Source organism: Geotrypetes seraphini, chromosome 7, assembly GCF_902459505.1.
Source record: "Geotrypetes seraphini chromosome 7, aGeoSer1.1, whole genome shotgun sequence".
NCBI classification, from domain to species: Eukaryota; Metazoa; Chordata; class Amphibia; order Gymnophiona; family Dermophiidae; genus Geotrypetes; species Geotrypetes seraphini.
In genome coordinates this window covers 172,764,118-172,776,340 of record NC_047090.1, presented here as the reverse complement: position 1 = coordinate 172,776,340, position 12,223 = coordinate 172,764,118, and the positions used below count along the sequence as shown (strand labels likewise).

At 40.5% G+C, this 12,223-nt stretch overlaps 1 protein-coding gene across 1 annotated transcript in view; it reads right to left on the bottom strand.

Annotated features, from left to right (window-relative positions):
• ASB2 (ankyrin repeat and SOCS box containing 2) overlaps positions 1-8,933 on the bottom strand; it is a 75,813-nt gene extending 66,880 nt beyond the window's left edge. The window contains exon 1 of the mRNA XM_033953400.1: positions 8,699-8,933. The gene's annotated coding sequence lies outside the window, so the exon portion shown is untranslated. The remainder of the gene's footprint in view (positions 1-8,698) is intronic.
• Positions 8,934-12,223: the final 3,290 nt, after the last annotated feature.

The following is a 12,223-nucleotide window of genomic DNA, read 5'->3' as shown; positions in this document are numbered from 1 at the left end:
GAGTGTCATGAGGGGGTTTCAGGTGGCCTGGATGCACAACTGGGTTGCTAAGGCAGGAGGGAGTGGGCATCCCTCCTGTCTCTCTGTCTTGGGGGCAGCTATCGTCTGCGGGAGAGCGCATATGGTATCAAGGATCGGCAGCTGTGGTCGGGAGGGGATGGAATACACAACCTTTTTTTTTTATGGGAACAGATATTGTGCTTGGTTAACATTATCCACAACATCTGTGCCCATTAAAAGAAAAAAAAAAAAAAAAGGTTTCCTGCCCTGAACAGCTGAGGCAGGAGGCTGCTTTGGGGCTTCCCCTGCCTCTCAGCTGTTTGGGCTTCTCTTGCCGGCTCTGTACATGTGTGAAAATAGCTTTTTCAGTGACTGGTGGGGTGGGATTATGGCCCACCACCATGAAACTAATTTGCATTGAAAGTCTGTTGTACATCAGTCGCCGTTTTAAAATTGCTCAATGAATCGGTCAACAGCGACCCACTTGGCTAGAGTGACATTCAAATAACCACTGACACAGCCTTAGGGCGCAATGTGGCCACGTCGGGTGCTGGTAATTAATAAACCGCATACATCATATTTCAGTTGGTCTGCTTTGTGTTTTTGCTGTCACTTGTGGTTTTGCAGATTTGTCCATCTTCATGTGTTAGTACCGGATTTTGCAAAACTACACATCTAAGGGAAGCCAAGTAAGAAGCAGATTTCCAAAATTCAACTTTTTTTTTGCAGTTTGAGGTCATTCTGAACACCAAGGAGGTAAGCAGCACTCTTCCTCAATCACAACAGATACATTTTAAGTATTCATATATTTTCATTGCAAAAAAGGAGATACAAGTATAATTTTAAGGTCTACTCAAATCACAGGACACAACCTCTTAAGTTCCAGATACATACACACATAAGTAGCGCCTCTTCTGAAATAGAGTTTTTTCACACGCGTAGACATTCTAAAATTGCTTTCATAATAAGAGGATAGCTGCCTGTGGAAAAAACCTTGTTTAGCCCAACCAATTGGCTTATACTACTGAGACTCTATCACAGTGGTCTCAAACTTGTGGCCCAGGGGCGCACCCGCCAGGTACTATTTTGAGGCCCTCGGTATAATTATCATAATCAGAAAAGTAAAATAAAACAGTTTCTTGATCATATGACTCTCTAGCTATAAATTACAATATTATTATTAAGACTTAGCCAAAAGGAAAGATTTATAAACTATAAAGATTTTTACCTCATGCAAAATTGTTATTTCTTTAATAAGACATTAACTATTTTTTTCTGAATCTGTCCAAGTACCTACAAATCCAAAATGTGGCCCTGCAAAGGGTTTGAGTTTGAGCCCTCACCACCATCCTCTGCAATTCTCTCAGGCACACGCGTATCTTGTCAGTTACAGCTATCCATCTATGTAGGTGATTCCAGGTGTCCACTACCCTTTCAGTATATTAGTGTTTCCTCATATTGCCTTCCTTTCTATTTGATATCTGCTATTGAGATAGATATGGGAGAAGCCATTGCTTGCCCTGGGATTGGTAGCATGGAGTGTTGCTACTATTTGGGGTTTTGCCAGGTACTTATGACCTGGATTGGTCACTATGGAAACATGACACTGGACTAGCTGTACCATTGGTGTGACCCAGTATGGCTATTCGTAGGGTGCATGGAATCTGGTAATTAGTTCCACAGTCTACAAGTAGGACCAACAATTGACCACATCCTTGTTTACTTCTTGTTCTTGCAGTCTAAGAACTAGTTAGTCCCAACCGACCGTGTAGCAAATCTTAGAATATACCACTGTAACTGAAAGGCTTTGCTATGTACAACCTTGAAATATGGAAAAGAATCCACAGCCAATACAATACCTTCAATTCTTGATCTTGGATTCTGGAGCTTCCTTTTCTAAGGAAAATGCTCTCACTTCTGCTTCTGCTTCAAAGCACTACATGGACTTGCCCCTAAATACATAACTGACCTTTTCTTCTTCTCAGCCAACAGACACAAGAGAAGCTCACATTCCAATTTCGTTTCCCCTCCAGTGAGAGGTTGTAAACTGAAAAAACACCATGAACACCTTCTCTCACACCAAGCAGCATCATGGGGTAAAGACCTAGAACAATTGCTTTCGCCCACTACTTATGAGGAATTTAGGAAATGTCTAAAAACACACTTGTTCATAAAGCATCTAGACAACTGATCCTCTCTTTTCTCTCCCCTCTATAGTGATTAACTTATCCTATTGATCACTCTCTCCTCAACAATGAATTTCCTGTCCTATTAATTCTCTTTCTTCCTCCCCTCTTAAAGTCAATCAATTTGTTACCTTTGCTTAATCTTCTGTAAACCGCATAGAACTTCACGGTATTGCGGTATATAAGCTGTTATTATTAATGAAGCCTCCTGGATAGCTGAAAATTTCTATCATATCCCTCTTTTTCTTCTTTTCTCCAGAGTAAATTTTGAGCTGCCCAGTCACCCTTCCTCATTGACTGAGCTGCTTGCACAATGAGCAAAGTATCCAAACAATATTCAGATGTTCTCTTAACCCCAAATACTAAGCATTAACTCCATTTAATTGCATGAAGTTCCACAAACTCCGAGATGTGAATAATCAGAACATGATTTTTTTGGAGGGAGCCACTGCAATTCCTACTTTGTTACTAGGCTAGCTTTGATCTCTGCAGCCTCTTTTGCTCAGGATTCTTCTCAAACCTCTCATTTATCTTCCTTGAGGAAATGATGGCAGACTGCTCCCTCTGAGGGTTAATAGGGATTAATGAATGTACAAACGGGCACTTCCTTACACAAGAGTGGGCTTGATGTATTAGCCATTTTTCCCACTGGCACTGAGTGACAAAAACTTCAGTAAACAGGACCTGCTGTGTTCTAGATGATTTCTTATAAAGTAGGCACTTAAACGACAGAAACGGTACCTCTCATCTCTTTCCAATTTTTTTCACATCTATTAGACACCTGCTGGCAGCAAAGAGTTGCAGTCACACAAAAGGCTTTCTCATACAACAATGCCCTCTGGCTCATGGCCCTGGGGCAGTGACTTTATCAGCAGTTTTCCTTTCTGGCTTCACAGAGTGGTCCCAGCATATTTGCCGGTTATGTTTTCATTTCACATCTCAGCCCGGCAAGCATTCTTGAGTCCAAATTTGGCCTTGTAAGGGCAAATGTGAGCTTTCTACCATCTATTCCCCAATTTTAATTTGATCCTTTTACATTCATGGGTATAAGACAAGATGAAGTGCTTCTGTAAAATTATTTAAGCATTCCTTCCTCTGAAGCAAAAATATAAGTTAATATTTGAATTATATAGGTGAAGCCTTACGCTGTCTTGAGTGGTAGATGGCACAGGTAAATAACTCTTTTAAATAATTATTTTTAGTGCAGTATTTTGGCAAATGCAGCACTGGACTCAAAAATCCTTGTTCGAAGTGCCTCAAAGTCATCAATCACACCAGCTCCAGAGAACATTTAGGTTCCTAAAAATGCCCCACTCATTAGTATCATACAGTACATATGAAATGTATATTTCAGCTGAATCTTAGAGAGACTGAATTTATCTTAAAAGTCAAAAAGTGTTCTACACACCTACTATAAAAATTGTCTGAACAGCCCTGCAGGGACAGTTCAAGGCTACGAATGGGGATCGTTAGTTATTGTATGTGCAGGGAAGCTTATATGATAAAAATAAATAGATAAAGTTATGGCACTATATGCAATGTCATTTGTCCAGAAAATGAATAAAATAGAGCAACACCATATGTGGGTATACTGTATGCCACTACCACCCATTTCTATAGTGCTACTAGGCGTATGCCAAGTCCAAAGTGGTGAATGGCAACAAAATGAAAAACTCCACTAAGGGCTCCTTTTACTAAGCTGCGATAGCGGTTTTAGCGTGCGCGCTAGACGCTAACACCAGCATCGAGCTGGCGTTAGTTCTAGCCACGTAGCGCGGGTTTAGCGCACACTAAAAACGCTATCGCAGCTTAGTAAAAGGAGCCCTAAGTCTTGACGCAATAGCGCTGAAATCTCAATATAAACGTCACACTATAAAAGATCCTCAGAACGCCAACCAAGTGACGTAACTCAGCGTGGCAGCACTCCTCATTGATCCTTGTGACCCGGTGAAATATTTAAACCTTCTTTGAATTTTTACTTTTAACTTGTGACGTTCTTGGTTACAGTAAATAGCTTAAACTTAGCTTTAAATGTTGCTGCACCACCCCTCGCCGACACGTTTCATTGCTTCATCAGGGTCAGGGGATGATACCAGAGCAGAAAGAACAGCTCATTAGCCTGTCAAAAAAACCGCAGAGGTTTTAAATAATTCACTGGGTCACAAGAATCGATGAGTCCTTCTCCAAGGACCCTCAGCCACAAGAGGGCATCCGCTTAAACTCAGGGGCGGGAAATTTCATGGGGACACCAGAAAGTATTTCTTCACCGAAAGAGTGGTTGATCATTGGAACAAGCTTCCGATACAGGTGATCGAGGCCAACAGCGTGCCAGATTTTAAGGGTAAATGGGATGCCCATATGGGATCCTTAAGAGGGTGGAGTTAAGGATGGGTCATTAGGAGAGGGATCTCCAGGAGAGCAGACTCAGGGGGGTGGGTCTGTGGAGTGGGCAGACTTGATGCCGTCATTTTTCTATGTTTCTATGTTTCTATGCCACGTTGAGTCACATTACTTGGCTGGTGTTCTGAGGATCCTTTATTGTGTGACATTTATATTGAGATTTCAGCGCTATTGTGTTGAGACTAGGCATATGCAGCACTATACACATTATATGCAGGTACTTTATCTGGCAGACCAACAGACAAACTTAGATTGCATAAGATTCAGAATGCAGCTGTATGTTTGATTTTTGATTTAAAGAAATTGGATCACGTTACTCCCTACTACAGACAGCTCCGTTGGTTACCATTTGAGGCCAGGGTATTGTTTAAATTTGGGACTTTTTGTTATAAGGCCCTACATGGCCAGGCACCCGGATATTTCCTGGATCAATTTACACTTTTCAAAGTAGATCATCCGCTATGGCTAACTTTTTTTTATTTGTGTTTCCTTCTGTGCGAGGCTGTCATTATAAGAAATTCTTGCATCGAACAATTGCATACCCAGGCTGCTAGTTGGGACACAGAGCTACATACTTTGCTTGTTTCCTTGGTCTCATATATGCTCTCTCTTTGTAAGATTTATGGGAAAATAAGGAATGTGCATTATTTTTGCAATTTGCTGTTTTGTACAGTTTCTTGATTATGTAAACCACATTGATCTGGAAGGTTTTGCAGTCTAGAAATGTATTTTAATTTAATGTATTGCTAGTGGGCTCAAAATCTAGGGGTCTCTTTTACAAGGCCAAGGTAGCAATGCTAGCGTAGTAAATGCACTAAAGGCCAATCAATTCCTATGGGTTTAGGTACATTTACAGCAGCATCGCTACCCCAGCTTTGTATAAGATCCCCTAAGTATTTTTTTTTTTTTGCACTTGGGACAACAGAGGGTTAAGTGACTTGCCCAGGGTCATAATGAGCCGCAGTTTGAATTGAAACCAGTCCTAAATCAAATAAAGATGTACTGTGGGATCAACTTGAACCTGTCAATACTACAATAACATCCCACTCGTTTCATATACAATAAATTACTAATAGAAAAGAAAAGGATCTCAGAAATGAGCTTGGTTGTCAGGAACTTTGATCTAGACCAGGGGCAGGCAATTCCGGTCCTCAAGAGCCACAAGCTGATCAGGTTTTCAGAAGATCCACAATGAATATGAGTATGAGATGGATTTGCAAGCACTGCCTCCTTCAGATGCAAATCTATCTCATGCATATTTATTGTTGATATACTGAGAACCTGACCTGCCTGTAGCTCTCTAGGACCGGAATTGCCTACCCTTGATCTAGACCAAGTCTTACAAGGTTCCACGTTTCTATCATGGATCCTGAAAAACCTCTCCAGAAATTCATACTAATTTATGATATATAACAGCCCACACTTATCTGCAATCTAGCAGGCAACCCTGTCCTGACTGGACCCGTTTTGCCTTGATTCACAGGCTTCTTCAAGGGTTCACACTTGGTTGTTTTGGACTGTTTTACAAAACTGACACCACTCTAAAGACTGCTGCTGGCAAAATGTGATAGATCAAAGTTTCTAGCAACCAAGCTGGTTTCTGAGATCCTTTTCCTCTCTGATAGTAATTTATTGTATATGAAAGGAGTGGGGTGTTATTGTACTATTGATAATTGAAACCAGTTCCTCAGCATCAAAGCCTACTGCACTAACCAGTAGGCTAGTTCTCCACTCCAGTGTGTGCTGGTTTTCTGCATGTGCACACACAGGCCTAGATTCACTAAGGGCACGGATCGGATCCGTGAGGGATCCGATCTGATCCGTGTCTGGGGGGCTGATTCACGAATAGCCCTCATGCAAATGAGGGCGATTGGAATCACGCCCCAACCGCCTGCCCAGATTGCTCTATAGCGATCCCAACGCATGCGCAGACCATCTGTAGATGGTCTGTGCATACGCTAGCCCTCCGTGCCCAGCAGAGCTTAATTTTACTTTTTTTTACTGTTTTTTTACTTTTTTGCAAGCCCGTAGTCTTAACCACAGCGGGGAAGGGCAGGAGAGTTGGGAAGAATCGGGGCAGGAGAACTGGGCAGAAGATTTGGGGCAGAGCAGGGCGGCAGGAGAATCACAGCTTGAGCTAGGGCAGAGAGCAGGAGATTCGGGACAGAGCAGGGGCAGGAGAATTGTGGCTTGAGTTGGGGCAGAGAGCAGGAGATTTGGGACAGGGCAGTTGGAAATGACATGAACAACTGGTCCCCAGCAGCTGCTTGTTTGCTGATCGGCCAGCCCAGTCAGTGTTGCTTTTTTTTTTTTTTTTTTAAGTGAATCGCTGCCTGCCTACATTTGAATGCCATTCCCCCTCATTTGCATGCGCAGATCAGAAGATGATCGGGACAAAGGTTAATGAATTGGGTCGGAGGGAAGTCGGGTCGCAAAGGGGTCGCTAAGTGGTCTGAATTTGATCTGTGGGCTTAGTGAATCTAGCCAATAGTAGTATATATGCAGATATCCTGCAGGTTTAAAATGGCCGCTATTACTTCCTGTGGTAGCCTCAGAAGACAAATCTATATCATGTATATTTATTGTGGATATCCTGAAAACCTGACCTGCCTGTGGCTCTCGAGGACCGGAATTGCCTACCCCTGTTCTAGACTATGCTGCCATATGCACACTAGGATCATCTTGATGTCTTCTCCTAGATACAAACTTATCCCCCCCTTTTATGAAGCTGCATTAAGCTTTTTTTTATCGCCAGAGCTAATACCGCCGCAGCCAGAAATTCGTAAAAGGAGGCCTTAGATTATAAGCCCTCTCGAGACAGGGAAATACTTATTGTGCCTGAATCTAACATGCCTTGACCTACACCTGAAAAAGGCAGCTAAATCCAATTCCAGTTTCCAATGTAGAATTTTCCTGGTGCTTCCTGAGGTCTTCCCAGAGAATATGATGCCAAATAGGCAGCATGCAGCTTACAACATTACACTTGAGCAACACCAGTTGATGCAATCCTATAAAGTCAAAATATCAGGTTATGGCTCCTGAGCAAGCAGTTTAGGGATCTGCGAGTAAACAAAACCATGTAATCCTCAGCTGTCAGGACAGATCAAACTGTTTATACAGCAGAGGTGCTCCCATGCAGTTTGTCATGTCACTGTGTTTATCAAGTGCAGTCTCGGAGAACCAGCAGTAGGGCCCTTTTCGAAGTACTTTTGTGTACCGTTGGCCTTAGGTTTTTTGCATTTTTGCAGCATCTAAATTTAGGCATCTTGACATACATGATGAGCGTATTCTATGATGACATTTGAGTGTGCATTATAGAATACTGGCATGCCTTATACAAATGTACCCATAATTACTCCAGCCATAGACTTAGTTCCTCATCGGGTGTTTAAATCCAGCAAGGGCATGTGTAACTTACAATAATCTGCAAGTAGGGCACGTATGTGGCAGAACTGCTTATACATCTCTCATGCTCTGCCCATGTGAGCGCCCCATGCATTTATATTCTATGCCCTGTTCACGTACCCTCAGAGTTAGCACTTAGTCACTTTGCTACCATTTAAGTGTGCAAGTGAAAAAGTGACAGTATTCTATTAATCTGCACAAATGTCATCTAAATTCAGTTATATATTGCCCTTATAATGTCTAGACTGTCCCACCATGTGCAGACTGGGGTCACCTGATATCCTCCGGTTTAGAAAAGGCTTCTCCTTAATTTGCTACTTGGATATAGAGTTGGGGGAGCAAGGGGAATGTGTTTATAAAGCAGGCATCAAGAACATTGAATTTCCCAAATTATGTTCCTAGCGTGCAGATACTGTGTATTTGTTCAACATAATATCTGCAACTGTAACGGCAGATTAAACACACACAGAAATGCAATGGCATGCAGCGTTCTCGAAATAAACACCATCTTTTTGGTTAGCTTCCAGCAAGTCTGGCCTTGACAATCACGCAGTTTGCTTTAGACACACATTTAAGGACTAAATTCTACTCAATAACATATCAACATTAAGTTCGTGCTTGGAATAAAACTAGTTTGAACATGTAGCTTCCCCTGGTATTTTTTTTTCTTTTTCTAAAACAAATTCAACACAGAAAATAACCACTACCTGGATTGCTTGAATCGTATTGTTTATCTCCCAGCTTTTTTCCTGGTAAGAGGTTGTCCTCATCTACTGTGCTGGAGTCCTGCGCCACTCTCTTTGAAGACTGGTGTTTATTTCTGGACCACCGCATGATCAGCGGTGACAAGCCAAAACTTCACTTGCTCCATATCTCAGATTTCCCATGTGAAGATTACAGGCAGAAAGCTGTGATCCTCGCCCCTTTGTGGGATTACACTGTGTAGAACTTCATAAAGAATCCTGCACTTAAAAACATAAAAAGTTGATTTTATTTAAATATATATATATATATATATATATATATATATATATAAAACATCATTATTCATTGCCCTTGACAACTCAGCCATATATGGATAAGTTGCTGTAACTGAAGGTTAAAAAAAAGGTTTATTACAATAAACATTTCCAAGTGAAGAAAACTGGCCTGAAGGGTTTACAGTGCTCTCATTAAGACTGGATTCTTTTTCTTTTTTTTTTCCATTTGCCTGCTCTTCTGTAGAGGATCACTTTCTGAGAAATTTGCATTTTCACAGTAAGCTATTTAAACTTTGTATGAAGTTGGAGGAAAATACCCGTTTGCAGTTCTGATTTACAGAGTCTAAAACTTACAGCTATCTGTCTAAATCTGCTCTCAACATAAGCTCAGAAAAGTATTGCAGTTTCTTTTACTGTATGTTCAGTCCTAAGTAAACAGACTTGCAGCATATGATAACCTAGTCCTAAAATCAGCTTCAGAGGTTTCAGAGGAGGGATTCATAGGGGTTGGTCCCTCTTCTATCTTTCTCTACTCCTTTCCTATGTATTATAAGGCTTTCTCTGATTCTTAAGGTAATTAAGCATTAATTAAAGTTTAGAGAAAATAACCCACCCCCCTTTATGAATTCTGAGTGTCAGAGCTAATACCACCGCAGCCAGTGATAAAAAAAGGACTAGCTCGGCTTTGTAAAGGGGGAGGGGTAAATGAAGCAAATATACAAAATTATTTTGGTGTGAGGTGAAGCTGACTGCAAAAATATAAGACTATATGAATGCACCTTTTGTTATCTTATTACCTGTAATAATTGTCTTTTTTTATTATAATCTAATCTAATACACAACTTATTCATGGCACTATACCAAAAAGGTTCAAGGCGATTACATCCAAAGAAGCCGTAAAATCTAAAGGAGAATACAAAAGCAATCAAAATATCATCATACCATGAATGAAGCACTTTAATAAAAAAAAAAAGAAAAATATATCCCTGGCATTTAAAAAAATTTTTTTTAATTCTTTATTTAATTTTTCAAATACATTTCCAAGCATAATCATCTTGAACAGAAAGATCGACAGAAATTAAGATCTCAGATATGTGAGTCATAAAAACACTAAATCACATTTAAAGAAATATCAAACAACTTTCTGTCATTCTCAAGTCCTCAATTATAAGGGGTTCCAAGATTCAGGGCTCCTTTTATCAAGCCACGCTAGCAGGGTTAACGCGTGCAACTTTTCATCACGCATTAACCCCCTGCGCTGGCCAAAAACTACCGCCTGCTCAAAAGGAGGCGGTAGCGGCTAGTACGGCCAGCGGTTTAGCACGGCTTGATAAAAGGAGCCCTCAATTAAGTGACTAAATAAATTCAATATACTTAAGTCAAAAGGAAAAAAAAAAGACAGCCTGTAATGGTAGGAGATTAACCTTTTCCTATCGTGTGAACCGGATGACGGGACATTCCAAAAATGACATAGTCGGTGGATAAACAGTCTGTATGGACTAATAAAGAGCCAGGAACACAAAATATTTGAATTTACAGTCTTATGACTTATTTACATTATGTTTACAATAGCCATAAATGATAACGGTGAATAACACAAAACTTTGCTAAAATAATTACGATTGGAACCAGCGTAATGTAAAATTTATTACGATAGGAAAAGGTTAATTCTTCATTTAGAGCAGTGGTCTCAAACTCAAACCCTTTGCAGGGCCACATTTTGGATTTGTCAGTACTCGGAGGGCCACAGAAAAAAATAATGTCTTATTAAAGAAATGACAATTTTGCATGAGGTAAAACTCTTTATAGTTTATAAATCTTTCCTTTTCGCTAAGTCTTAATAATAATATTGTAATTTATAGCTAAAGAAACATATGATCAAGAAACTTTTATTTTACTTTTGTGATTAGGATAAACATACCGAGGGCCTCAAAATAGTACCTGGTGGGCCGTATGTGGCCCCCGGGCCGCAAGTTTGAGACCACTGATTTAGAGGTTGTTATAGCTTATTCTTTATCAAGGCATTTTAGAGACAAAAATCCAGTCAGCTGGGATGGATCAAAGAAAACATATTTAAATAATTTATATCTAATTATGCACTTGCACGATTAGCGCAGGAAAAAATCTCCACCAATAGAAGTTACTGCAGATCTCATCAGCAAAAATTCTCGCCTTCTTTAGAGACATTAGAGAAATTCTCGCTGAGTATCTTTAGAGACATCAGGAAACATCAATATTTTTTGACCCCAAAATTTTTTAGACTTCGGTGCGGCAGGGAGGCACGCAGGCTGGCTGGCTTTAGGGGAGGAGTGGGACAAAGGCTGGAAGGCAGTGAGGGGGGACATAGGAAGGAGGGAGGGAGGCAGAGAAGGGGGGGGGTTGTAAGCAGAAGAAGGACTAGAGAGAGAAAGGCCTGGATTAAAGGGGAAAGGCAAGAGGCAGATGCTGGACTATGTGAGGTGCAGACAAAGTAGGAGAGACCCTGAGGAAGAACAGAGAGATGGAAGGTCATAACAGTAGAGGGAGAGCAAGGGAGACCTGGAACAGAGGTGGTAGGTACAAAGGAGAACTGACACTAGATCTGGGGAGGGTAACAGGGAAAAGAGAGAGAGACCTGGATGGGGCTGGATTGTGAAAGAAATGTTGGATAAGAAAGAAAGAAAGATTGGATGCACTGTCAGAAGGAAGTGCAACCAGAGACTCATGAAATCACCAGACAACAAAGGTAGGAAAAATGATTTTATTTTCAATTTAGTGATCAAAATGTGTCAGTTTTGAGAATTTATATCTGCTGTCTATATTTTGTACTATATTTGTCTATTTTTCTATAGTTACTGAGGTGACATTGCATATTTTAAAGTCATCTGCTTTGACATTTTTTAAAAAAAACCTGAAACTCATAAATAATTAACATTTTCTCTGCGTACAGTGTGCTTTGTGGGTTTTAAAAAAAAATTTATGTTTACCATTATGAATTAATAAGATATTGTGTGTATAAGAAAAATGAATGGAAGAAATTGGGGGTGGGGCTGGGTCAACAATTCAAGCTGTCCTGTCCATCTAGTAAAGGTATTAAAAGAGTCAAGACTCTTTGTCAATTTCTGCCTTTTAAGTTTACCCGACTTCGCTTAAGAAGTTCTGGTTCCCTTCCCTTTTTTCATAAGTCTCTGAAAACCATTCTGTTTACTAAACATTTTGGAAACTAATCTTTCTTGATAATTCTCTATATGCCCTTATTGGCCTAACTTAATC